The following is a 25,167-nucleotide window of genomic DNA, read 5'->3' as shown; positions in this document are numbered from 1 at the left end:
CAAGAATCCTGGACTCACCGTGAATAAAATATGGTGCAATCACCCATATTGGGAAGTGGTTTGCCGTGAGCCTGTTCCTCTTCTGTGGCCTCATTTAACCAGGGCTGAGAGCTGGGGATGCAAGCAGGGCATGTGTTAATATTGCGTAAATAAATGGTGCCTGGGCATGTTTGCTGGCTACAAATGAGGAGTGGGCTGCTGTCACATGGGAATGGCGCCAGTCACTTGGAGGAGGGGTCTGTTCCCCCGCCCCAACTCCCAATGTATTCCTGGTGCTTTAGGGCTTCAGGGGACAAGCCACTTTGGCTCCTTGAGCAGGCAACACATGTATGGATCCATCATTCAGCCCTGAGTATGGGCTCTGAGCTACAGGGATGCAGAAGTGAATCAGTTTGAGCTCCCACTCTCAAGGAGCTCTCAGGCCACCGGAGGATCAGTTACGGGCTGTGGTGATCCTTATGATAGTGTCAGACCCTGTGGAAGTGGGGTTGGGGGGCCTGCCCCTGGGACGTAGAGCCCATGGAGGGAGCCCCAGGGTGCTGATTCTTTGTCTAGACCCTGTGGGGTGCCAAGTTCACATGACACAGGAGGCAGGGTTGGGTGTAAATGAGGGAGGGTCTTCTTGATAGAGGGAACTGTCTTTGCAAAGGCCCCGAGGCAGGATGAGCCCCATGGGCTCCTGTCTGTGAGTCTGGCTGGGGCAGAGCTGCAGAAAGGAGTAGGTCGGGGACCTCATGCCCTGGTTAAGGAGCTTAGATGTTGTCTTGAAACCCAAGAGGAGCGTTGGGGGCCTTACTCAGAGGAGTGACACACTCCGACATGTGTATTGGAAGACGCTTCATCTCACTTCATGTGGGTGACAGGTCGGAGGCGGGGGGAGGAGGGGGCAGGCTGATGGCAACATCACGACGTCTTGCTTTGTCGAGTACCTGAAAGATCTTTGCGCTTTTAACAGAGCCTGTAAAATCGAGATGTACACATGTGGGTGCACACCCAAGAAACGATTGTTTCTAAAGATGGCAGCACAGAGCAACTGTCAGTAGGGGCTGCCAAGCAGGATCTGTGCCCAGCACAGGGCTGTCAGTTCCGATTTCCTCAGCTCTCCTGTCACCACAGGGGTGACTGTCCAGCAAGCTTGGCTACTGCCAGGAGCCAGGATCTAGAACAGAGATAACCAACTCCCCAGAGGACTAGCCCGTGTCCCCGGAACCTCTTTACAGGCTCCCAGCCTTGAATCAGCCTGCTGTTCAAGGATGGTGGGGTGGGGGCTCTCGGATCCCCGCCAGCCACTCTAACGTGGATGTAGTGCCATGCTGGGAGCCCCAGCGCCCTGAAAAAGAAGTGACTGAGAGAAAAGTGTTGTGTGAGGGAAGGATAAACATGCTTGCTTCAGTGCACCATGAAGTCCAGAAGTTAATCTGGTCATATAAATATTTTCACGTGTCTGTGGTTCTGCGAGTGTGTACTGATGGAGTGAAGAAAGGAGAGGTTGTGTGGCTGTGATCTTGCTGTAGGGGTAGATGGCGACGTTTGTTCCCAACTGTGAGTTTGAAGTGTGGTCAAAGCCAGGAGGTCACTCAGTCCAAGACCTTCGATTCTCAGATGGGAACCTGCCCTTCCCTGCCCTTGGCCCCACCTGGGAGCTGCCCCTAGGAGGTGGAGGCTGACCCCAGGACTCCACCCTACTGCCTGTGCTTGGTTTCGGAGAGGGCTCTCTGGGCCTTTGATGCATCTGTGCAGATGGAGGATGGCGCTTTATGGTCCTGTGGAAGAGGAGAAGAGTTTATTATCCAATTACCAGCTTCCCAAGCTCCTGGTGTTATGGCCAGAGTTGGAGGCAGCTGTTTGAATAACACCCCCAGAGGACTCAGCCTGCTTCTTGGGGCAGAGCAGATGATAGAGACTTCCATGGCATTGTGTGTGAGCCCGATGCGCCAGAGGACAAGCCTGGCAGGAAGCATGGGCTCACAGGCCTTGGTGGGGCTTTGGTTCAGCCTGCTGGGTGAAGACAAGGGGCCTTTTCAAGGTCAGCCAGGGTCACCCCCGCTGGGAACCTCCCTGAGCTCTCTGAGCCTGGACAGGCTTCCTGGTGCTCTGGGGCCCCCTGTACCACTCAAGTTCCATTCCTCTAGCTGATGGACCTGTTACCTGGGTCAGCCCTGTTTAAGTTTATAGCCAGCCTTGGACTGATAAGGCTCAAATAAGACAAGTATTTCTGAAATGTGTCACCTGGCTCAGTTGGCCAAGCCAGCAGTGCCACAAGAGAAGCAGCTGCCATGGCTCGGTGACACCTGGTGTGTTTGACGATGCTTTGTGTCCATGTGGCCCCTAACCAGGCCTTTCTCATAGCCACATAGTGACCCAAGGCCTGTCTCACTGGGCCAGCCGCAGCCTCAGAGCCCAGCCTGAGGGGACTCTCGCTGGGATCCCCGGTTTTGTCCCTGAGATGAGGGGGCTGATCCTAAGAGTATGGATGGGGATGCCTCTGCCTAGGGGGTTCTGGTGGTGTTGGGCTCTGGCCCAGGCCTCCCGGCTTTGTGTCCTTCCACAGACTCCATGTTCCCCACCGTCATTCATAAACCAACTGGATGTTGGTGTCTTCAGGCTTCTGGTCTCAAGGTTGGAGGTATTAAAACAATGGAAGAGCAATCTCTCCTGGGCTGCAGCAGCCTGTCTTCTGAGGCCTCTGGCTCCATCCTTGGAGTTTGGGATGGTGGCTGAGTCTTTTGCTTGTTCTCCCTCCCAGGACTGGCCCCAGAGTCAGTGCTTGAGGTTCTGGGGAGCGGGAGCTAAGGAAGTGGCTCTGGAGGGGTGGAGGGGTGGAGGGGCTGCCGAGTGGCAGGAGGCAGGGGCTCAGGAGCAGAGGGTGGCTCCACTATAGCAGCCAGACCCTGTTGATTACAGACGGTTATTTCAAGGTGTGTGTGTGTATGTGTGTGTGTGTGAATGTGAGTGTGTTTGTACTTTTAAATAACAGCTTTATTGAGATATAGTTCACATGCCATACAATTCACCCATTGAAAGTGTACAATTCAGTGGTTTCTAGTATGTTCACAGAGTTGTACAATGAACACCACGGTTAATTTTAGAACATTTTCTTCTATACTCTTACAATGTGTAAAAATAAAGATTTTTTTAAAAGAACATTTTTATCATCCCCAAAATGAGGTCTTAGATAGATGTTATTCCCCCATTTGTCCCTAAACCCCCAGCCACTGGCAATCACTAATCTACTTGCTATCTCTAGATTTGGCTGTCCTGGACATTTCATATGAATGGAGTGATATACCATGTGGCCTTTTGTGTCTTGTTTCTTCCACTGAGCATCATGATTTCAAGTTCATGTAGGAGCATGAATCTGAGCTTCATTCCTTATCATGGCTGACTCGTCTTCCACTATGTGGGTAAGACCACATTTTGTCCATCCATGTATCAGTGGATCACAAGTGCATTTTTAAAGGGTGCTTTTACATTTCAAACACAGTTCTGAGTTGGCGAGGGGGTCAGAGGACAACATAACAGGGACTGTAAGCAGCATAAACTGTAGCTTCCCACAGGGTCTCCAGGAGCTGAGGGGAGAGTTCGAAGTGGGGAGGCAATGGCCTTCCTTTGAGCAGCCACTGAGAGGGAGAAGGAGTTGCAGAGATCAGGAAGGAGAGGATTTCTTTCCAGTTTTCTGGCAGCTTTTCCTCACTCTTTCAGAGTCCTGGGGTGGGTTAGGAGAGGGCACAGCAAAGGCAGAGGTGGCTTTGCTGAAGGAGGCTGCAGGTCCGCAGGCTGAACTTGGGGAGCCAGGCTATGTCTGGCATGAGGCCCTACTTTGAGGAGGAGTTCTGAAGTCTTGAGGAGGCTTTTGGACAGATCTGGTAACCCAGCAAGCCTGGATTAGCTTGACTGATCACAGCCCAGGGATGAGGATGAGGGCAGTTAAGTATTTATTTAATCTTGTTTTAATTGTCTTTTCAAACAGTGATTTAGTAATTTTGTTTGAGGCTGCAGTGTGGCAGTGCTTTCTGGAGGATGGAGTCATTTTCATTTGTTTTGGAAAAATAGAGGTTTCACTATGTTGTCCTAGGCTGGTCTCATATTCTTGGCCTCAAGCCATCCTCCTGCCTAGGCCTCCTGAAGTGTTGGGATTATAGGTGTTAGCCACTGTGCCAGGCCTGGAGTCCTTTTATTAAAATTAACTGCCCTGCTCAGCTTTCTGCTGGGCCACCCCAGAGCTAGTCCTGGTTCTTGAGCCCAAGGCTGTACCCAGGGGCTGCAGGAAAGAGTCTGCAGCATCCAGATGGGACTGGCCATACCCACTCGAGTATGTAAGTGCAGAATGCTCTTTGGGGGATTTCTCTGTTGGGCCACCTTACTCCAGGGATCCCTCAGGTTTCAAAACAAAGCAAGAGGGCAAGGAAGAATGGAGAAACAGCTCAGTGTTGACTCTATTCCCCTTGTGGGTGCCATTGTGGGGCCTCTGTGCATGTCATACCACTTCCCCCTCGAATCAGCCCCACAAGGCAGGGTGAGAGATGAGGACTCAGGGTACAAGGAGGTCTCACGGCTTGGAAATAGGTCAGGATAGCTCTAATTCTCCAAGGCCAAGGTCTTCTCTACATGATGAGGCAGCCCAAAGATGTGCTTCTACACATCTTTTTTTTTTAAGACAGTGTTTTGTTCTCGTTGCCCAGGCTGGAGTGCAATGGCACGATCTTCGCTCATTGCAACCTCTGCCTCCTGGGTTCAAGTGATTCTTCTACCTCAGCCTCCCAAGTAGCTGGGATTACAGGCATGTGCCACCACACCCAGTTAATTTTTTGTGTTTTTTGTAGAGACGAGGTTTCACAATGTTGGTCAGGCTGGTCTCGAACTCCTGACCTCAGGTGATCCACCTGCCTCAGCCTCCCAAAGTGCTGGGATTACAGGCATGAGCCACCACACCCGGCCTCTACACATCTTCTGTGTAGAAATTCAGGCCAGGCTCCTATACGCTCTGGATAACAGCAGGAAGGTGCTTTCCAGTGTGAATCATTGTGGCCCACCTGGGGATCATAATGTATTGTCTCTTCCAAAATATCAGCAAAGCTGACCCTAGTGCTTGTAGTGCTCAAATGCACTTCTTTGCATTTGTGCCATAGAGAAATGGATTTGGTCCTGGGGGTCGTGATACCAACTTCTGTCCCCATTCCACAACTCAGCACCCCCAACCCCAGCCTGTGCAGAGGAGGAATAACCATCCTTGAGAACCATCCAGCTCTAGATGGAGAAGTTAGATTTATGGACTTAATCAGTTCTTCTTCCCTGTCTGTGGTGGTAAGAATAAAGTGGGGAAAACTGTTAAGCCTCAGTCGTGTTTTCCTGCGAGACCAGGCAGCTTTGGCAGCTGGTGGGACTTCACCTGTGCCCTCCACCTCTGAGTGACTGTAAATTGCACACCCCGTGAGGTGGCACCTGCAGCCACAGATTGGTTAGTCATCATGCACAGGGGGCCACCTAATGAACTGGCTGCAGAATGGCAATCCTGCCGTGAAGTCAGGATCTTGGGAGGGGGCAAGGTGGCAGAACCAAGAAAGTAGATGCTCCTTGCTGTTTCTGTAAGGCCACCAGTAGCTGGGTGGCCTGGCCTTGGTAGCAAGTCGGTGACCATGTGAGTGGCTGAACCCCGCACCACTTCTCCTGAGCCTCCTTTTTCCTGGATTCCTGCAACCATAATTTTACTACATGCATGGCTCACCACTGATCCATTCTCTCTGCACCAAAGAGGCTGAACAAGAGGGTCAGGTCAGTGTGTGTATGCAGGAACCTATGTCTGTAAATGAAAATGTCTGACTTCGAGGGCTGTCTTAAAGATTAAAGAAGATGGTCTTGATCAAGGGTTAGGAAGACCACAATGGCTGGGTGTGGTGGCTCACGCCTGTAATCCCAGCACTTTGGGAGGCCGAGGTGGGTGGATCATGAAGTCAGGAGTTCGAGACCAGGCTGACTCACATGGTAAAACCCTGTCTTTACAAAAATATGAAAATTAGCTGGGCATGGTGGTATGCGCCTATGATCCCAGCTACTCAGGAGGCTGAGGCAGGAGAATTGCTTGAACCCAGGAGGCGGAGATTGCAGTGAGCCGAGATCGTGCCACTGCATTCCAGCCTGGGCAACAGAGTGAGACTCTGTCTCAAAAAAGAAAAAATAGGGAAGATCACAATGCGGCTATGCTGGCCACCTCCAGGCTGGCTCCAGTCTCCCATCCCTATAGTCATGCCCCTGTACAGTCCCCTCCCATACTGAATCGGGCTGACCTGTGTATCTCATAGGATGTTGGAAATGACTCTATCCTTGGAGTGTGACTTCCAGGGCCTAATTATAAAGGATAGTGTGGCCAGGTGCGGTGGCTCATGCCTGTAATCCCAGCATTTTGGGAAGCTGAGGCGAGCAGATCACTTGAGGTCAGGAGTTCTAGACCAACCTGGCCAACATGGTGAAACCCCATCTCTACCGAAAATACAAAAAAAAATTAGCTGGGTGTGGTGGCACCTGTGCCTATAGTCCCAGCTACTCGGGAGCCTGAGCCAGGAGAATCACTTGAACTTGAGAGGTGGAGGTTGCAGTAAACTGAGATTGTACCACTGCATTCTCTGGGTGACAGAGTAAGACTCTGTCTCTAAAAAAAGAAACTGTGGTTTCTGCTGTCCTTTCTCTTGGATCACCTGCTATGGAAAACCAGCCGCCATCTTGTGAGGATACTCAGCCTCTCCGGAAAGGTCCAAAAATGTCGTGAGGAACTGGGACAGACCTCTTGCCAAAAACCGTATACTAACTTATCAGTCATGTACATGAGTTGACTCAGAAGTGACTCTATCAGCCTTAGCCATACCTTCAGATGACTGCAGCCCTGGTCTACATCTTGACTGTGACCCAATGAAAGATTCTGAAACACTCAGTCAAGCCACTCTCAGCTTCCTGATCCACAGAAACAGCGTGAAATGATAAATGTTTCTTGTTTTAAACTGCCAGGTTTTGGGTTAATTTGTTATACAGCTGTAGATAATTCCAAGAACTCTCCATAAATGTTAATTTCCTTTCTACAGCTCCACTGAATCATCTTTGTTCATGGGCAAAGCTTGCTGTCCCTCCACTGGCTGCAAAATATGTCCATTTGTTGGCTCTGACTCATGCTTGCAGGTCTTGATGGCTTGCAGCAAGGCCTTTTCCCAGAGGACAGTGATTTGTCACACTCAGAACCCAGGTCTTACCTGCTTTCCTGCTCCATGGAATTTTGGCCTGAGTCTGAAGTCTGGTAGGGGATTGATAAATGAGGGTGAAAGACACAGTCAGTTCTTAGAGCAGTAGTTAATACAGGGGTTTCTCTGGCTTTGTTTGCATGAGTGGTGATAGTTGGGGATGAAGCAGGGGTATTCAAGATCCTTTTGTGTGATTATGGGAGGAAAAATTCTGTTCTCTTCCTTCTCCATCTTTCTTCATCTTTGACTTCCCCCAGCTCAGTTTTAAAGACCCTTGAGGCTCTAGAACTGATTTTCTTTTTTCTCACCACTGGGATCTGTCTCCTACTAGTAGGAAGAAGGATCTAAGTAGTTGAGCTGCATAAAGGGGAAGTAAACAGCCAGACAAATGGTACATTTTAGAGCCTTGAGTCACCCAGAGCTTTCTATCAGCTTCATTGGGTGCAGAGAGGGTAGCGATTTCTGGTTGCTTATATCAGGAAGTGTTAATTTTGAGGCAAACTTCAGTGCCCTCTGGCTTACCTAGGGCCCCTGTTGCCTGATTTCATGGGGCCAAGAGATTGAGGGTAGGCTCAGGGCTGCGCAGCCTGGATGCCTTGGTTTGCATGCCTAAGGCAGCTGTGCCTGAAAGCTTTTTTAGAGTAAATATGTAGCTTTTGCTAGGCTTTTGTGTGTCTCGTTCATTTCCTGTATCATTTTTTGTATACCGGCTATGGTGTGAGGCACTGGGGATACAAATTAGCCGGGGACTTGGACATGTCAGCAAGCAAGCCCAACAGCAGCTAACCTTTGTGCAATTCTCACTGTGTACTTGAATGTCCCGAGTTACTGTGTGTTACTAAACCACAGTGCAGATTTAGTAAGGGGAACAGAAGGCTCGGACCAGAGGCAAGGTGGAGAAGGGCATTTTTGGAGGCAGTAACGTTAGTGCAGAAGAGACATACACATGGTTCCCTAGGGGATTCCAAGTTGTTGCTGTCATGTCTTCAAATCTTACTTTAGGGCCTACTCAGATAGCATCCTGTTCATGAAGATGTGCCTGTTTTTTGTCTTGTCTCCCTCCCTGCAACAAAGAGTGACCTTTCCTTCTGAACTTCTCAAAAGTTTGCTAGCATCACCTATAAAGCTTTCTGGGCCTGGGGGTATTTTGGGCGGAGCAGGGAATATCTTTGATTACCATTTTAACTTATTTTGTGTTCATTTATTCAAGCCTTTTCTTCTTTCACTAATTCTCAAAAGCCCCACACCACCTTCCTACCACCCCCACACCCCTCCACTTGGAGTTGCTACCTTCCACCAATCATTCTCATTTCTAAATCCATCAACAGAGGTTTTGAACACCACTTATGTGTCAGGCGTTGTTCTAAGCACAGATTTATCAGTGAACCAAATGAAATTCCTTCCTAAAATGTACTCTTTGGTGGTGCTAAATGCCAGGAAGAAAAGTAAGCCAGGGGAGGGAAAAGAGAGGTTAGGGTGGTGGTGGTGGGGAGTGGTGGTGGGGCTTGGATAGGATGGTCAGAAAGGACCTCTTTGTAGAAACTTAAATAAATTTAGAAAGCAAGTCATGTAATATCTGGGAAATAGGAAACAGCAGGTACAAAGGCCCTGAGGTTGAAGTCCTGGCAAGTTTGAGGCAAGCAGGGAAGGCAGTGTGGCTGGAACAGAACAAAAGAGGAAAGGTGGTAGGAAATGATGGAGAGAGAGTTAGGGGCTTTGATTACCATTTTCCTTGGAGGACTTGCAGGTCATGGTAAAGATTTTGGACTTGATGTGAAGTGTGAACCGAGTTCTTGGAGGATTCTGAGGTAGAGAGTAACACAATCTCATTTGTGTTTATATTTTAACATGCTCACTTGGGCCACCTCCTGGAGGCTGGAGTGGAAAGGAGGGAGACTAGTTAGAAATTCTGTATTGCTAGCTGGATGTGGTAGCTCACAGTACTGTGGGAGGCCAAGACCAGAGGATAGCTTGAGCCCGGGAGTTTGAGACCAGCCTGGGCAACATAGCGAGACCCTATCTCTACAAAAAATTTTCAAATTGCCCAGGCATGGTGGTGCACACTTGTAGTCCCAGCTACTTGGAGGCTGAGGTGGGTGGATTGCCTGAGCCCAGGAGTTTGAGGCTGCAGTGAGCTGTGATTGTGCCATTGCACTCCAGCTTGGGTAACAGAAAGTGAGACCCTGTCTCAGAAAAAAAGAAAAAAGAAAAAAGAATTCTGTATTGTGGTAGCCTAAGAGAATCATTAGTTAAAAGGTTTGTAGGCATTTTTTAGAAAGTTGCATTTGAGGGCTGGACATGGTGGCTCATGCCTGTAATGGGAGGCCAAGGTCGGTAGATCATTTGAGGTCAGGAAGCTGACCAACGTAGCGAAACCCCATCTCTACTAAAAATAAAAAATTAGCCAGGTGATAGTGGTGTGTGCCTGTAATCCCAGCTACTAGGGAGGTTGAGGCAGGAGAACTGCTTGAGCCTGGGAGGTGGAGGTTGTCAGTGAGCCAAGATCGTGCCACTACTCTCCAGCTGTCTGGGTGACAAAGTGAGACCCTGTCTCAAAAAAAAAAGAAAAAAAGTTGCACTGAGGGAAATGCATCCCCTTTGAGAAGAAGTTGGAAGCAGCTTGTCCTTCAGCAGTGGACACAAAGTCTCGCACGAGTGTGCAGGGCCTGCGGTGTCCAGTCCCTGGAAGGATTTGGATCTCTAGTTGTCTCCAGGCTCTCTGAGGGTCTGAGGAATGCCTCATAAACCAGGACATGGAGATACTCCTTCCTTTTAGTGCCCTAACCTTCATTCTGAATGAGTTAATTGCACCCTTGGGTGCTAACCAAAGTGGCTGGGCTGAGCAGAACTAAGTACCAAAGTTTTGGGCCTGAAAAGAACCTTGAGAAGAATCAGGCCAGTCCACCCATTCTGTGAGCTTCCCTGAGGGACCTGCTCTGAGACCTTTCCCTAGGGCTTCCAGAGGTTCATGTCCGGATGTCAGAGCTGCATAAGTCAGCTGTGGGTCTGCCTCTGCATGCCGGATACTCTTCTCTGAGCCTCCTTCCACACTTTCCTTGAGATATCCTATGGAACAGTGGTGGCCAGCTCAGGCCTGGAGACAGATGACCAGAACTTCAATCTGGGCTTCACTACCTCTTGGCTGTTTGTCCTGTGGCAAGTCACTAACCTCTCTGTGCTTCAGTTTTCTCATATGCAACATGGGACAAAAGGATTCAATCAGTTAATTCACATGCTGAGAAGAGTAGTTGTGGTTGTGGTCTGGCCCTATTGGCCCCTTCCCCTGCCTTTCAGGGTCACTGACCCACACCTCCTGGCCAGCTTCCAGGGATTTTTGTTACAATTCCATTATAATCCATGTATGTTACCATTTACTGACCTTTGACCATGTCCTAGCCATATGCTAAACACTTAAATGCATTATCTCATTGTAGTTCTTAGAAAAGCCCAAGAGACAAATATTGTCTTCACCCCCATTTTGTAGACAAGAAAACCGAGGTTTAGAGGGTTGAAGGAACTAACCAAGGCCCCCTAGCTGGTAAATGATGGAGCCAGGACCTGATACCTCCTGCAAGCTGCTTTTCTGTAGCCAGGGAGCATGAAGGTGCTGACATATCACAGTGTTGGGGCCCTGGCTTTCCTGTTCTTCGTCGCAGCTACCTTGCCTGGCTCCGGCAACCTTCCCTGCATTTTTCCGACTGTAGATGGTCAGAGACGACCTCCCTGTGAAAACCTAAATAAATGTAGGAAACAAGTTTTGGAATATCTGGGAAGCACATTTCAGGTAGAGGGTGCAGCGAATGAAGAGACCAGGAGGTGCCTTTTAGGGAGGTGTTCACAGAGCCGTCTCAGCCGTCTCCTGCCCTGTGGCATCTGGCTGGCTACCAGGGAGACAGGGCATCATGGCTTAGTCATGCTGGCTCACACAAAGAGCCCTTCTCTGAAGTCCCTGGTGTTTCTACATGACAAGACAGGCCCTGTGAGCCTCTGAGCTGTGCTTTAAGCATTGAGTCTGGCTGGGGAAGTTTGCAGAGGGTCCCACCATTGTCCCTATGGAGTTATTGGCCATCCTGTGTCTTCAAGTCACATTTTGGAGAGTGAGTTTTTTCCTCCTTGTATTTTTTTAAATTGTAAAATATATAAAAGGTAAAATTTACCTGGCGCGGTGGCTGACTCCTGTAATCCCAGCACTTTGGGAGGCCGAGGCAGGCGGATCACGAGGTCAAGAGATTGAGACCATCCTGGCCAACATGGTGAAACCCCATCTCTACTAAAAATACAAAAATTAGCCAGGCATGGTGGCGTGCACCAGTAGTCCCAGCTACTCGGGAGGCTGAGGCGGAAGAATCATTTGAACCCGGGAGGCGGAGGCTGCAGTGAGCTGAGATTGTGCCACTACACTCCAGCCTGGCAACGGAGCAAGACTATCTCAAAAAAAAGAATTTACCATGTTAACCATTTTTATGTGTACAGTTCATTGATATACTTACAGTGTGTGCAACCATCACCCCTATCCGTTTCCAGAATTTTTTTATCATCCCAAACAGAAACTGCACGCATTAATTAACAACTCCCAACCCTTTTCCTTACCCCCAGTAGCCTCTGCCATACTCTCTCTCTCTGTGGATTTGCCTCTTCTAGATGTTTCATAGGAATGGAGTGGTGCAATATGTGGCCTTTTGTGTCTGGCTTCTTTTGCTCAGCATCATGTATATGAGGTTTGTCTGTGTTGTAGGGGGTGGACTTTTTGAAGCAAACGAGATATCAGCACTGTGTGCTGTCCCTGTACCAGGTGCTGCAAGGGATCAAAAGGGGAAGAGAAGCCCAGGTCCTGCCCAGGAGCCCCCATCTGGGTCACGCAGATGATGCTAGCTCACACTTAGTTACTCCTCAGCTCCTGGATCTATTTGTTTGTATTTCTCCAGACAGATGTCCCTCGAAATCAAGGACTCAGTTTCACATGTAGGACTCCACAGTCCATGCCATAAATCTAGGTTCACCTCTGTGGTTGGGCACCTGACATCTCTCAGCCTCATCTTACCCATCTGTGGAATAGACCTGGTGCTCTATTAAGAGCCATTCTTGGCCTGATTAAGCTGGCTTCTCAGAGCCAGCTCAGAGCTGACCCTTGACAGGGGAGGGTGGCATGTGGGGTGGTGCTTCTTAGACTATGACTTTTTTATTTATTAAAAATTAATTCAGGAACTTTGATGTATCAGACTTTAAAAGGAGTTGACAGGTCACATGGTCTCTGAAAGCACAGGGCTGGTAATCCATTTAAGAAAACATTTTCTGCTTCTTTTTAGTTTAATGGAGGAAATCATTAGCTGGGAAATTGGTAGAACTGATTTATTCTTGTTTTGGGGAAGGGGAGTGGAAGAGAAAATGCTTTAATTGCTGCTGGCTCTAGAAATATCTTCGCAAAATATTCCCATCAGCTGGGCCTGGCATGAGAAGAGGAAGTAGGCTGAGCGTTCGTCCCTTCACCCATGCTCTGGGGGCAGCAGAGGGGCTCTTTCTGGCCCCAGGTGGGTGGCCAATGAGGTCAGCAGTGGCAAATCTTCAAAGTTGCAGCCTTGGATCCCTGGTGCTCCAGTCCCTCCCTCAAGCCTGGATGCACTGCGTGGTTCTGGTCCGGGGCTGGGTCCCAGAGAGCTGATGCTCAAGCCTCATTCCCAGGGAAACGGGACCAGGACCCCCGTCTGGGAAAAAGGACTACGTGCCTCTGGGGCTTCATCCGGTTCCAAGGGGGAGGCAACTGGGTTCACCCTAAAAATAACCGAATATGCAAACAGCTTCAGCATGCAAATGTTTTTCGTTTCTGTGGGCTGGATAATTTAAAGGTACAGCTGTTTTTCCACTGTCCCTATCTGTTTTTCCTGAAGCAGGGAGGAGGCCTGGGGTGAGCTGAGCCCTTCTGGGGTCACCATCGTCCAGCACCTGTGGGCAAGGTTTGCCTGGGTGCCCAACTGCTGCCCTCTCTTTAGATGCCACCTTCCCTGGGATGCCCCAACCCTGTGACTTTCAGCAGGCCCTCAAGGGTCCCTGTCATGGAGCAGAAGCTGCCAGCAGGCCTGGCATGAGTACAGTCACCCTGGCATGCTTGCTGAGGTTGTGGGGGGTTGTCCACCTGACTTCAATTCACCAAGCTCATCCAGCTCAGAAAAATGGGTAAAGGAGTTGTCAGAGACAGGGAGGCTATAAATAGCCTGGCAGGACAAGGAGAAGGTGAGAGGCCAGTGACTTCAAGGTTGTAGCCCAGCTCCTGGCCAGCTGCCATATCTCCATGTGTCCTGAATGCCCCCAGGCTGTTGCCCCTCCACGTGCTCGCCTCAGGCTCTGTTGGCCAAATTCTGGTGTTCCAGGACCTTCCTGGCCTCCATCTTGCTTCCTGGTGGCTGCTGCCCTGTGAAGCTTTAAGGTATATTATCACCTCCATGGCTGGGTACTCTCATCTGCCCATGTCATAATCCTCCCATAGACATGCTATATCTGGGGAAAAGCCTCAAAGCAGCCACCTGGGAGGAGCTTGCCATCAAGTGGGGCATCTGAGCACTGCTGCCTCTTGGGGATGATAGGCCCGTGGCTTCAGCTCCAAAGCTGTAGGGTGGGACCAGGAGTTAGTCTACAGTAGGGATGAGGACATAACTTCGGGCCAGGCACTGACCTCTACAGGGTCTCCATCCATCCATCCATCCATCCATCCATTTGTATATTTAGAAATGTTATTCAGTTCCTGCTGCGGGCCAGTGTTCTTCCGGCCTGAGGATACAGCAGTGAATACAGACAACCAAAATCCCTGCTCTCACAGAGACTCCATTCTAGTAGGAGAGACAGACCGTTAAAAACTTTTTTTTTAGATATGGGATCTTGCTATGTTGCCCAGGCTGGACTAAAATTCCTGGGTCAAATGATCCTTCAGCCATAGCTTCCTAAGTAGCTGGGACTACAGGCATGTGCTGCTGTTCCTGGGCAGACAATTTATAAAATTGTCTACATGTAGATGAACCCAATAAGGCATGCTTGGTGAAAGAAGCCAGACATGGAAGGACAAATACGGTATGATTCCACTTACCATGATTATATGATGAGGTCCCTAGAGTTGTCAAATGCATAGTGACAGACAGAACAGTGGGGGTTGGGGTTGGGGAAGGGGCAATGGGGAGTTAGTGTGTAATGTGTGGAGAGTTCAGTTTGGGAAGGTGAATTGGTTCTGGAGGATGGTGGGGATGTTACATAACAATGTGAATGTGCTTAATGCCATGACGTGGTGCACTTAGAAATGGCTAAGATGGGTCAGGCACAGTGGCCACGCCTGTAATCCCAGCACTTTGGGAAGCCAAGGCTGGCCGATCAGTTGAGGTCAGGAGTTCAAAACCAGCCTGTCCAACATGGTGAAACCCTGTCTCTACTAAAAATACAAAAATTAGCCAGGTGTGGTGGTGGGTGCCTGTAATCCCAGCTACTCGGAGGCTGAGGCAGGAGAATTGTTTGAACTGGAAGGCAGAGGTTGCAGTGAGCTGAGATTGTGCCACTGCACTCCAGTATGGGCGACAGAGCAAGAAGACTCTGTCTCAAAAAAAATAAAAATGAAGTGGCTAAGATGGTAAATTTTATGTTATATATGTTTTACCACGATTTTTGAAATAGGAAAGAAGAAAGAAAAGTAAGTCTGGTACTAGATAGTGATCAGTGCTCTGAAGAAAATTAGAAAGCGTCAGAGGAATGCCAGGGTTAGAGTCAGGGCTAAGTTTTACATAAGGGTGTCATCGAAGGCCTTAATGAGAAGGGGTCCTTGAGCAGAAGGAAGGGCTAGTGGCAAGTACAGATGGCCCAAGACGGGAACTTGCCCATGGCCTTGGCAGGGCAGAGAGGTGGCAGGGCAGAGCCTGCTGGCCATCACTCTGAGTGGGAGGAGAGAGGCCATTCAGGGCTTTGAACATGTCCTGGTCCTTCTAGCCAGTCTGTTGAGGGAGCTAGGAGAAGGCTTTGCAGGGTGGGGGTACAGGCCCATCCTCAGCTGCAGCTCCCACCTCTGGGTGACTCTTACCTGTTTGTGGGCTCAGCACCATGGGAGTTAATGATGTTTTACTTAGTGGTGTGTTTAAATTTTTTCTGTTTTTCTGGAGCCTCCACTATCCCTCCTTTCTCAGCTTTGGTGGGAAAAGGGACAGGAGAGGTGGGTCCGGGACATGAGAGGGGTAGCTTGCTCAGTTTTCAGTCTCTGCTGTTTGGGCTTTGAAGCCACACAGCTGCTGAGAAGCAGGCAGACTTTTGCCTATCCAACAAGGGTGCATGGTGCCCCCTGCCCCTGGGTCTGCTCCTGAGACACCTCTCAGGAGGCTCCTGCAGGGCCAGGTGGGCAACGGGTCGGGGCCCTGGGTGTCAGACCCCACCTTATTGGAGAAGTTACTTCCATTTCTGAGTCTGGATTTTTGCATCTGCAAGTGAGAGGGCTGGGTAGCAGTCAGGTCTCGATTCTCATCCTGACACTCCCTGCCAGAGGAGCCTGAGAGAGCAGCTTCGTGGGTAAGCAAAGCTTTCCCTGAGTGCCCAGCTCCACAGCCCACCCAAGAACCAAGGCCCTCTGCACAATCCCCTCAGGGGTCTCTGTCACCACATGAGGGATTGTGTGTGGGGGAAGGGGGGGGCTGTTCCAATTCTACAGCCCCTGCCCAGACATTCCAGGGATAAACTCAGTAGTTACCAGGGGAAACAACAGGTGAGGGGTTCTAGAACAGGGCAGAGGAGAGGCCTGTTCTAGGTGGTTCCCAGACCCACATCATTATGGAGTCTATGGTGTCCACTCCTCAGCTGGTATCTGTGCCGTTCCCTGAGAGCTCCACCACCCACCTTCTGTCCTTTTAGAGGCGTCTCTGGAGCTGGGCTGGGGATACAGCCTGCTCCCCTGCCCAGACACTGTGGGGTAAGTAGGGAGAGGAGGGGTTGAGGAAAGAGACCAGGAGCTAGGCCTGGGCCTGGACCATGCATCCTTTTACACTTGTCATCTTGTCAGACCTTTGGGTTGCTCTATCCAGGGCAATCACCACCAGCCTCGTGTGACTATTTAAGTTTAGTTGTAAATTAAAGTGAAATAACATGGAAAAATTCCATTTCCCACTCCCACTCATCACATTTCAAGTGCTCAGTAACCACCTGGGGCCAGTGGCAGGTCACGGCAGGCCATTGATAAGATAACAATGAATCACGTGGATGTGTCTGGTTGAGGCATTCACTGCAGAGAGACGTAGACCCCCTCCATCTTTAACTTAAAAGGTTAATGCTGAGTAGCTATATTAAAATGTGGATGTGGCTCGGGTTTCAAAATGAAAAAGGGGGTTAATTCTAGGACGATAGGCATAAAACTGTGATTAGATCCACAAATTTCTGAGCACTGTCCATAGTGCTCACTGGACGGCACAGGTGTGCAACACGTTTGTCACTAGGGAAAGTTCTACTGGGCAGCACCAGCCTCATCTCTAGAGCAACCCCATGGGGTAGAGATTGTTGCCCCATTTCACAGCTGGAGAAGTTGAAGCTTAGAGAGGGGCAATGACTGGCTAGTCATGCAGTCGGTGGGTGCCAGTGGTCCTGGCACCAGGGTTCGTTTGGTCTCAAAGCATGAATATGGGATTGGCATATGCATATGTCTCCCTGCCCAGCTGGCTGCTTACCTGGGAGGAAGCTGGAGGCCCACTTGTGGGCTACACACAGGCTTTTAGGATCTCTGCCTTGGGCCCCAGGGCCAGCCAGAACCTCCCTTACTTTGTCACCCATGGGGAGCATTGCTTTAGTGGAGAGGCAGAATGAGATGAGCACTCAGTTTGGGGCCTCTGGGCCTGCAACTTTGAGAACAAATCCCTTAGAGGGGACTCTAGGACATTTCACTGGCGTCTGAAAACTTCATTTTAAAAGTGAGAAGTTAAGCATAGTGCGTGCATCTGGCCTGTAGTCCCAGATACTCAGGAGTCTGAGGCAGGAGGAACATTTGAATCCAGGAGGTCGAGTCTCTGCAGCGAGCTATAATCACACCATTGTACTCCAGCCTGGGCAAATGAGCGAGACCCTGTCTCGTAAAAAAAAAAAAAAAAAAAAAAAATGTGACAATAGCCAAAAGATAGAAACAGCTCACATGTCCATTGGCTGATGGATAATACATAAGCAGAATGTGGTCCATCCATGCAATGGGGTATGATTCAGTCATAAAACGGAACAAAGCACTGACACATGGTCACAACATAGATGGACCTCGAAAATGGGATACTGAGTAAAAGAAGCCAGACACAGAAGGCCACATAGTATATGAATCCATTTATATGGAATGTCCGAATGTCCAGAATAGGCAAATCCATAGAGACAGACAGAGAGAAGATTGGTTGTTGCCAGAAGCTGGGGGAGAGGGGACTGGAGAGAAACTGCTAATAGGTCTCCTTTTGGGATGCTGAAATTCTGGAACTAGATGGAGGTGGTGGTTGCACAACATTGTGAATATACTCAGTGCCACTGAAGTGAACACTTTTAAAATGATTAAAATGGTAAGTTTTGTGTTATATGTATTTTACTGCAATAAAAAAAGTGAGAAGAAGCAGTAGAATCTAGATGGTGAATATATGGATGTTCATTATAAAATGTTTTCAACTTTGCCATATGCTTGAACACTTTCATCATAAAACACTGAGGGAGAGGCCGGGCACAGTGGCTCACGCCTGTAATCCCAGCACTTTGAGAGGCTGAGATGGGTGGATCACCTGAGATCAGGAGTTCAAGACCAGCCTGGCCAGTATGACAAAACCTCATCTCTACTAAAAATACAAAAATTAGCTGGGCGTAGTGGTGGGCACCTGTAATCTCAGCTACTTGGGAAGCTGAGGCAGAAGGATTGCATGAGCTCTGGAGGCAGAAGGATTGCATGAGCTCTGGAGGCAGAGGTTGCAGTAAGCCGAGATTGCCTCACTGCACTCCAGCCCGGGTGACAGAGCAAGACTCTGTATGTATGTATGTATGTATGTATATATGTATGTATGTATAAATAAATAAATAAATAAAACAAACACAACATCGAGGGAGAAAGCAATGGGATTGGGCTGTCCCCCCCGCCCACTTAAATGTCTCTGTGTCAGGGCAACCGGGCCTGGTAGGCTGTGGTGACGCAGCAGGCCTGCTGAAGCCTTAGTCCTGAGGGGCCTGCCGAGTGGGCAGGAAGAGATAGGAGGCTGGGGATGCTGTTACTGTGCTCCCAGGCCTAAGAAGACCACAGCTCCTGAGGTGGGCCCAGTGCCGCGCTAGTTCTTGCCCTGAGCCTTCTCAAAGTCCTGCCACGTCTCAGTGCCTGGGAGTGCAGGCTTGTAGAATGTGGTATCATCTCTGTCTGTAATAATGAGATAGAAGCTGGAAGTGACCAGACTTGCCCCTAGTCATGTGATCTCCAAGGAGAGAGACTGAGACCCCATCGAGGTCTCATGGCTCTCTCTCCAGCCCCATTTTGCTGCTCCCAGTATGAGTAGGATCAAGTGGCCAAAGCCAGTTTCAAAGCTAGGACGTGGGCAGCTGCAGCAGTGAGGCTGGCACCGGTGTGATGGGAGATGCCACCCAGCGTAGGGAGCCTGGGAGTCCCCGTCCACCTGCCGGTACGTCCAGGAGAGCCCCCTCCCCCTGCAGTGCCCAGCAGCCTCCCTTCTTCTCTGCTTCCCACATGGGTGGCACTGGGCCATCGGAGCCATTCCGTAGGTGGGCATCCCCTCATCCCTGAGGGTGGGAAGATGTGACTCAGGATTTGGCAACAGAGTTTTAGAAACAGGGAGGCTGGGCAGTGGAAATCCGCAATGCCTCCCCAAACACCAGGTAACACCTAAGCCTGGGGAGAGGGTCACTTTAGTCTCTGGGGTCCCAACTTCAGACTCTGGCTGAGCAGCATGGCGTGAGACAGAGGGCCCAGGATCTTGGCAGAGGGGCAGTGGAGCACCATGAGGCAGGAGAGAAAGCCCCCATCTCCTCCCTTCTCCTTGATGGGGTGGTGGCCATCAGCTGCTGCTTTTGCCCATCGGCCTGGCCAGTGCCCCTCCCCGCCTTGCTGCCTGGACTCTGAGGCCTGGTATGGGGGAGGCTGCAGCAGCAGAACTGTGGGATTGGCTCTCTGCTGATGCCTTCCCTCCGGCATATGGCTCCTCCGCCCGCCTTGGGCTCTGCCAGCGGCTCCCCTTTCTCCATGGCAACTCAGCTCAGTGGTCCCAGTGGAGGAGAGAAAATCAATTCTCCCTCCTTCCCGCCCTCCCTCTCTGCTCCCCACCCCTTCCTCTGCAGCCTGCCTTCCTCCCTTCCTCCGGCATCCCTGCCCGGGCTCACAGCTCCTCCATCCACCCGTCTTGGGGCACGCGTGCTCCTCAGTGTCCTCCGTCTCCAGGCATGGGCTGCTGGGAGAGCCGTGTGCTGGGGGTGGCCCCCTGAGGCTGGCAGCATGGGGAGCTCAGCGGACCTCTGCAGGGATGGGGGGCTGCTGCGTGCCTGGCTCCTGCGGTGCATACCTCCTGACTCTGATACTTTGTCCCCCCACCCCTTCCCTCACATTGGCCTCCTAAAAGGTAATTTTCTGCTCCTTCTGAAACATGTCACTGCCTCAGGAGGGGTTTATTAGCAAGGAAGGCTCCGTCTGGACACACGGGCTGCTTGCTTTCTCTCCGAAGAGCTGAGATGGAGGGAGAGAGAGAGGGAGAGGCCTGGCTTGGCATGCTCGGAGCTCAGAGGGGGCACAGCAGAGTTTGGGTGCGTGGGGTTCTCCTCTAGGGAGTCTGTGAGTAGCTCAGCTCCTGCCTTCCAGTGCTTGGGCAGATACAGTGCTCCATTGTACTTCCATTTTCCACTGTGATTGCCACAGAGCATGGAAAATCTGCTTTCCTGGACTATGGTTGGACCAAGGAGAGGGGAGGAAATTTAGAGACATGCACGTGCGCCCCAAATGGGATAATGCTCAGGAGTGGCGATTGTTGGCCACAGGTTATCTTTCTGACAAACCCTTCATTATCTGAAAATGAAAGTTCAATTTGTCCCTCCCCACCCCTGATACCCCTATAACCAAGATTTCTAAGAAGGTGGTATAGGGAGGATCGTCTGCTGGCCGGCCTCAGGCAGAGCGGCCCTGCCAGTGTGTCTGTCTGGACAGCACCATCTGTTTGGGACAGCCCATCGGCATAGTTTGGTTCAGGCAGGATTTCAAGCCTGCTGCCCAGTGGGTCAACATTCTGCATCATTTCTTCCCCATCCCCAGTAGAGGCATTCAGAATAACTCTTAAATGGCTTTCCCAGAGGGAATCTGTGAGGCTAACCCCTCAGCAGCACAGCCCAGGGAGACACACTACGACCCATGCCCGGCACAGGCAGCTCCCCCGTGACCTCTGCTTCCTGTGCAACAGGCAATGGAAAAAAGAACCCTTGGTTGTCAACGAGAACAGCTCCCGTGTTGATGGAAAGTGAGGGCCAAAGAAACCAGATTTAGCACCCAGTTCTTAGAAGCTATGGGTTTGAACGGTGTCTGAGAGTAAGCCTTGTCTGATCTTTAAATAGAAAGTGTACACAAAGTATCCCCATTGACTCACCAGGGAGCTTCAAAGTTCAGGTACCAGGGAACCCATACTCAACTCTGAAAGAGGCACTGAACTTGGAGGGCTGACTGCAGAGAAGTCTAGATGTTCAGGTATGTGTCTGTGTCTCAGGGTGCAGCGGGGATTGAGGATGGGACCAGAGTTGGTTCGCAGACTGAGTAGTTCAACATAGGACTTCAGCCTCATGAGCACCTAAGTTGATTCTGTTTTTTGTTTTAGCATTCTCTCTGACAGATTGCTTTAATAACAGCATCGGAGCCTTGAAGGCAGCCCGAGACAGGACTCCCTCTGTGGTTCTGTGGTTGTGTCTTTAAACTATGTTTATCTCCCCCAAAGTCCTCCAGAGATCCTGAATTCTTGGTGCTTCTCTTTGAGCAATCACATGGGTTACAACTGGGCAGGATGAGAGGAATGCTTTTGTGTCTAATATGTCTGTGCTGTTTATTCCTCTGCTTTGGGCTAGAGACTCACCCAGACCCTCCTGGCATCTGGTTGGTGTGCAGGCTTCTTAACAACATTACGGGCGTCTGGATTCTGGTTGGTTGCTGGGAATTCTGATGGGTTTACAAGTTATGTGATGGATGGGAAGGCCATGTGCTGGTTTTGTTTGGGTTGTTTTAGTTTGCTAGCGAGCGGAAAAACTGATGTGACACCTTAAAGGCCAGCCCATGGGTGGTAGCACCCCATTCTCATCTCTGCTCTGAGCCTCACTGGGAGGCACCCTGCCATTGCAGCTGGGGCTCCTATGCCCTGGGGTCTTTCATGTGAGCTCAGGGTGATGCAAGTGTGTATTCAGTCAGCAAGCCCAAAAGTCAAAAGAACAGCCAGAGCCAAGCTGACGTTTGAAGAGGGAGGCAGGCTTCTCCAGCCTGGCTGCATTGGCCTGAGGTAGATTCTGAGTGCTCTACCTTCGTTTCCCTGCTCTCCTGTGTCCTTTCTCAGTGGCTGCTCCGAAGTGTAATTTCATGTAGTGGTGACTTAACTTGAAAGCATCATAGGAGCCACAGAGGGCATGAGAGCAGCTTGGAGAAGTGGGAGCCCAGGCTGCCAATGGCTTTAGCCCATGAAAGTGTGGAAAGCTCGTTCCAGGAAAATTGGAATAATCAATGCATTGGCTGGCTTTCAGGCAGTGAGTGGTTCTTTCTTTAATTTGATAGGAGTGCTGGGATTCAGAGAAGGGTGTGGTGGGAAGCCCTGTGGTTCAGATAGACCTCACGAAGCCATTGAAGCTCCCAGGAGAAAGTCTGATTTCTTTTCCCCTGGCCTGGCTCACAGCATGATGGGGTCTACCACCCAGGATGTGCTGGGCAGGACAGGCAGCTCTGAGGCAGGTCAAAGATTCTGGGACTCAGAACATCTGCCTTGGCCCCTGCCCAGCCTGTGCCCAGCTTTGAAAAAGTCTGTGGGTGGTGTTGTATGAATGACTTAAACTGCAGGAAAAGAGAAGCTCATGAACATTAAACTCTCCCAGTCTGTCTTGTGAGTTTCCTGAACAGTACATGTGTGTTCATGCACCTACATGCCCTTGCCCACATGTGCACATACACAAGCACACACATGCTTGCAGATACAGACACAGCCTCCCCACATGCACAAATACGTGTGCACATGCCATGCAGCACGTACATGTAACTCACAAGCTTACACCCACATGCATGCACACACAGTTATGTTTTCCCTGCCTACTAGCAAGGGTGTGCCTACCATTTGGCATTCTTCTCATGCTAACATGTAAACAGTTACCAGAATTGGTAAGATCAGACAAATGTCTTTTATGCATTGTTTTACAGCTCAATGTCTCACCTGAGTGAGACAGACTGTCCCTGTCCACTTTTGGAAAGAGCTGCCTCTGTTCCTTCTTTTCCTACCCTGTGCTCTGCTGCATGGTCTGGTGTGTTACTGAGACTGGCATGTTTGTGTCTGCAGGGAAGCCTCTGAGTACTGGCTTTCTGTCCAGGGCTTCTGAGGGCTACCAGCCCAAAGGGAAGGAAGTCATCAGAGACTGATGTTTAAGGTGTGCTGAGTTGTAAGGCCGTGTGTGTGTGTGTGTGTGTGTGTGTGTGTGTGTGTGTGTGGTTGTATGGGTAGGCATGTGTGTCCATGTGAAGTGTGTGGTATGTGCATGTGGGGTGTGTGTAGCTGTGTATGTGGTATGTGATATGGACGTGTGTATTTATATGTGCATGAGTGGTATGTTTGTGTGGTATGTTGTGTGTGTGGTATGTTGTGTGTGTGTATACATGTGGCATGTATATGTGCCTCTGTGTGATTTGTGTGCCTATGGGGTATGTGAGAATGTGTGCAGTGAGTGTGAGTATATGTGTTGTTTGTATTTGGGTATCTTTAACTTTGCATTCCATTTCTCCCCATTTTCTGCTTCAATTTCCAGAGCAGGGCTTAGCACATTCCTTAACCCACATCTGCACTGGGATCTTAAATCCACTACACAGACACTTTCCCAAGTCTCATCTGATTTAACAGTTTGCAACCACCCTAGAAATACTTGGTGTTGCTCCCATTTTACAGATGAGCAGACCGAGTCTCAGAGGGTTGAGTAGCTTGCCTGTGAAGGCACAACCAGAACTTGGATTTCTGGCTCTTTCACTCCTTCACTTTCTCCTTCCTTCCCTCATTAGTTATAAATGCAACCTGCTTTGCATGGGCCATGGCTGCTGGGCTCTCCGCCTGAAGACTAGACTCAGTGCTTGTCTTTCAGCAGGAGCCCAGTAGGGAAGGAGGCTGAGGAGGTTGGGTGAGGGGAGCTGGGGGCCCTCACTCTCCCTGCACTCCACAGCCACCCACCTTAGTTGTCTGTGAAAGCAAACAGAAGGAAGTGGAGAGAGGATGGAGCAGGTGGCCTGGGGATGAGGCGGAGGAGAATCGCCTGCATCTGCCCTGCCACTCAGTCTCTTCAGGGCTTCCGCCCAGAGTGCCTGAGTCCACTCTGCACTGTGGAAAATCTGGATAACTCTGACCCTGATCTGCTGTTACTCTGCTACAGGAGCAGAGTGGCTCCCTTTCTTTTAAAAATTGCTGTATCATATATCATCAGGAAGACAGTCTGCATCGTGGGGTCTGTGTGTTTTAGGCTGAGGATTTTGGCATTGCTGGCTCAGTGTAATAGGAGCGGCACTGTGCATGACGAGATGTGTGCCTTAGTTTCCTCATCTGTAACATGGAGATAACACTGTCTGCTTCACATACCTCAACACAGAGAATAGGTGTGACGTGCTTGGAGATGAACCACCTTTGTGGGCAGTGGCAAAAGGTAGGCTGTTGTTAGAGACCAGGCATTCGCATCACTTACTCTTCAATGGGTCAGGAGAGTTTATGCCCAGAGATGCCCACAGAGAGCAGGTGGGGCACAGACGCAAGGCAGATGGAACGAAAGGGAAGCAATTGCTGCTTTTGGGTAGAGCATAGAGGGGAGTTCTTATATTAGTTACGCAACTTTTCTGTAATTTAGAGACTATATGAAAATGAAATATAGAAAAAAAAAAGACTCCTCATTTAAAAGCTCTTCCTAAGAGGTTGACAGAATACTATCGTTAACAACCAGCAGAGGGTTTGTACCTTAAGGACCCATGAGAAGCCAAGTGAATAAAATGGAAGCTCCATCCTCAGGGAGGCTGGAGACAGCTGGTCAGCCCTGGAAGGGACAGGGAGCTCTGGGGAGCGGGAAAGGTGATGGAATCACACCAGCCAGACTCTCAAAAGGCAGGGCTCTCCCTAGACACAGGCCTTGGAAGTCAGGCTTCTTCCCTGATCCTTGTCGGAGCTAGGGATTCTGGCTTGGATGACTTCCCCAGGGCCCTTGCCTGGCTGCCCGAGTCTCTTCTTCCAGAGCTCCAGGTGAAAGAAATTGTATCTTATGATGGTTTCCTGACTGGGTGCTGGTTTTGTTTGGTCCAATGTGCAGTTGCAGGTTTAGCCATTAGATCAGCTTTGTGGCCCTCTCTGCTGCTGCCAGCATCCTGAAAGCCTCTTTCAGATGACTGTTTAACTTCAAAACCTTGAACAGCTGTTGACAGGGAGCACTAGACCTGGAGTCTTGAGAGTCTGGGGTTCTGGCTCTACCCTAGTGGACCTCTCTGAACCCCCACTCTCTGTCTGTCAAAGCCAAGTTTGGTGGAAATGAATGAATGAGGGACTTGAACATGCTTTGTCACTCTGCAAAGGATTGGCGTATCTTGGGAGAAGACAGGAGGGGGACAATTGCCAGCCTTAACTTGCGTCTACTTTGTGCCTCAGTTTCCCCACCTTGTTGCCATAGTGAGGGGAATTTTCCTTATTAAGTCCCCATCACCTTTCTCTCTCTCTCTCTCTCTCTTTTTTTTTTTTTTTTT

General features: G+C 50.1%; 1 protein-coding gene across 15 annotated transcripts in view; it reads left to right on the top strand.

Annotated features, from left to right (window-relative positions):
* PITPNM2 (phosphatidylinositol transfer protein membrane associated 2) overlaps positions 1–25,167 on the top strand; it is a 166,454-nt gene that overhangs the window by 54,542 nt on the left and 86,745 nt on the right. The window contains exon 1 of one of the 15 annotated variants that reach the window (XM_037744238.1): positions 19,534–19,804. The exons of the other annotated variants lie outside the window; for them this stretch is intronic. The gene's annotated coding sequence lies outside the window, so the exon portion shown is untranslated. Of the gene's footprint in view, positions 1–19,533; positions 19,805–25,167 lie in introns of those variants that run through there. 15 annotated transcript variants of the gene reach the window in all.

The sequence above is a fragment of the Cebus imitator genome, unplaced genomic scaffold, assembly GCF_001604975.1.
Source record: "Cebus imitator isolate Cc_AM_T3 unplaced genomic scaffold, Cebus_imitator-1.0 Scaffold169, whole genome shotgun sequence".
NCBI classification, from domain to species: Eukaryota; Metazoa; Chordata; class Mammalia; order Primates; family Cebidae; genus Cebus; species Cebus imitator.
Note: the sequence above shows the minus strand (reverse complement) of the source record. Positions and strands in the feature narration are given on the sequence as shown.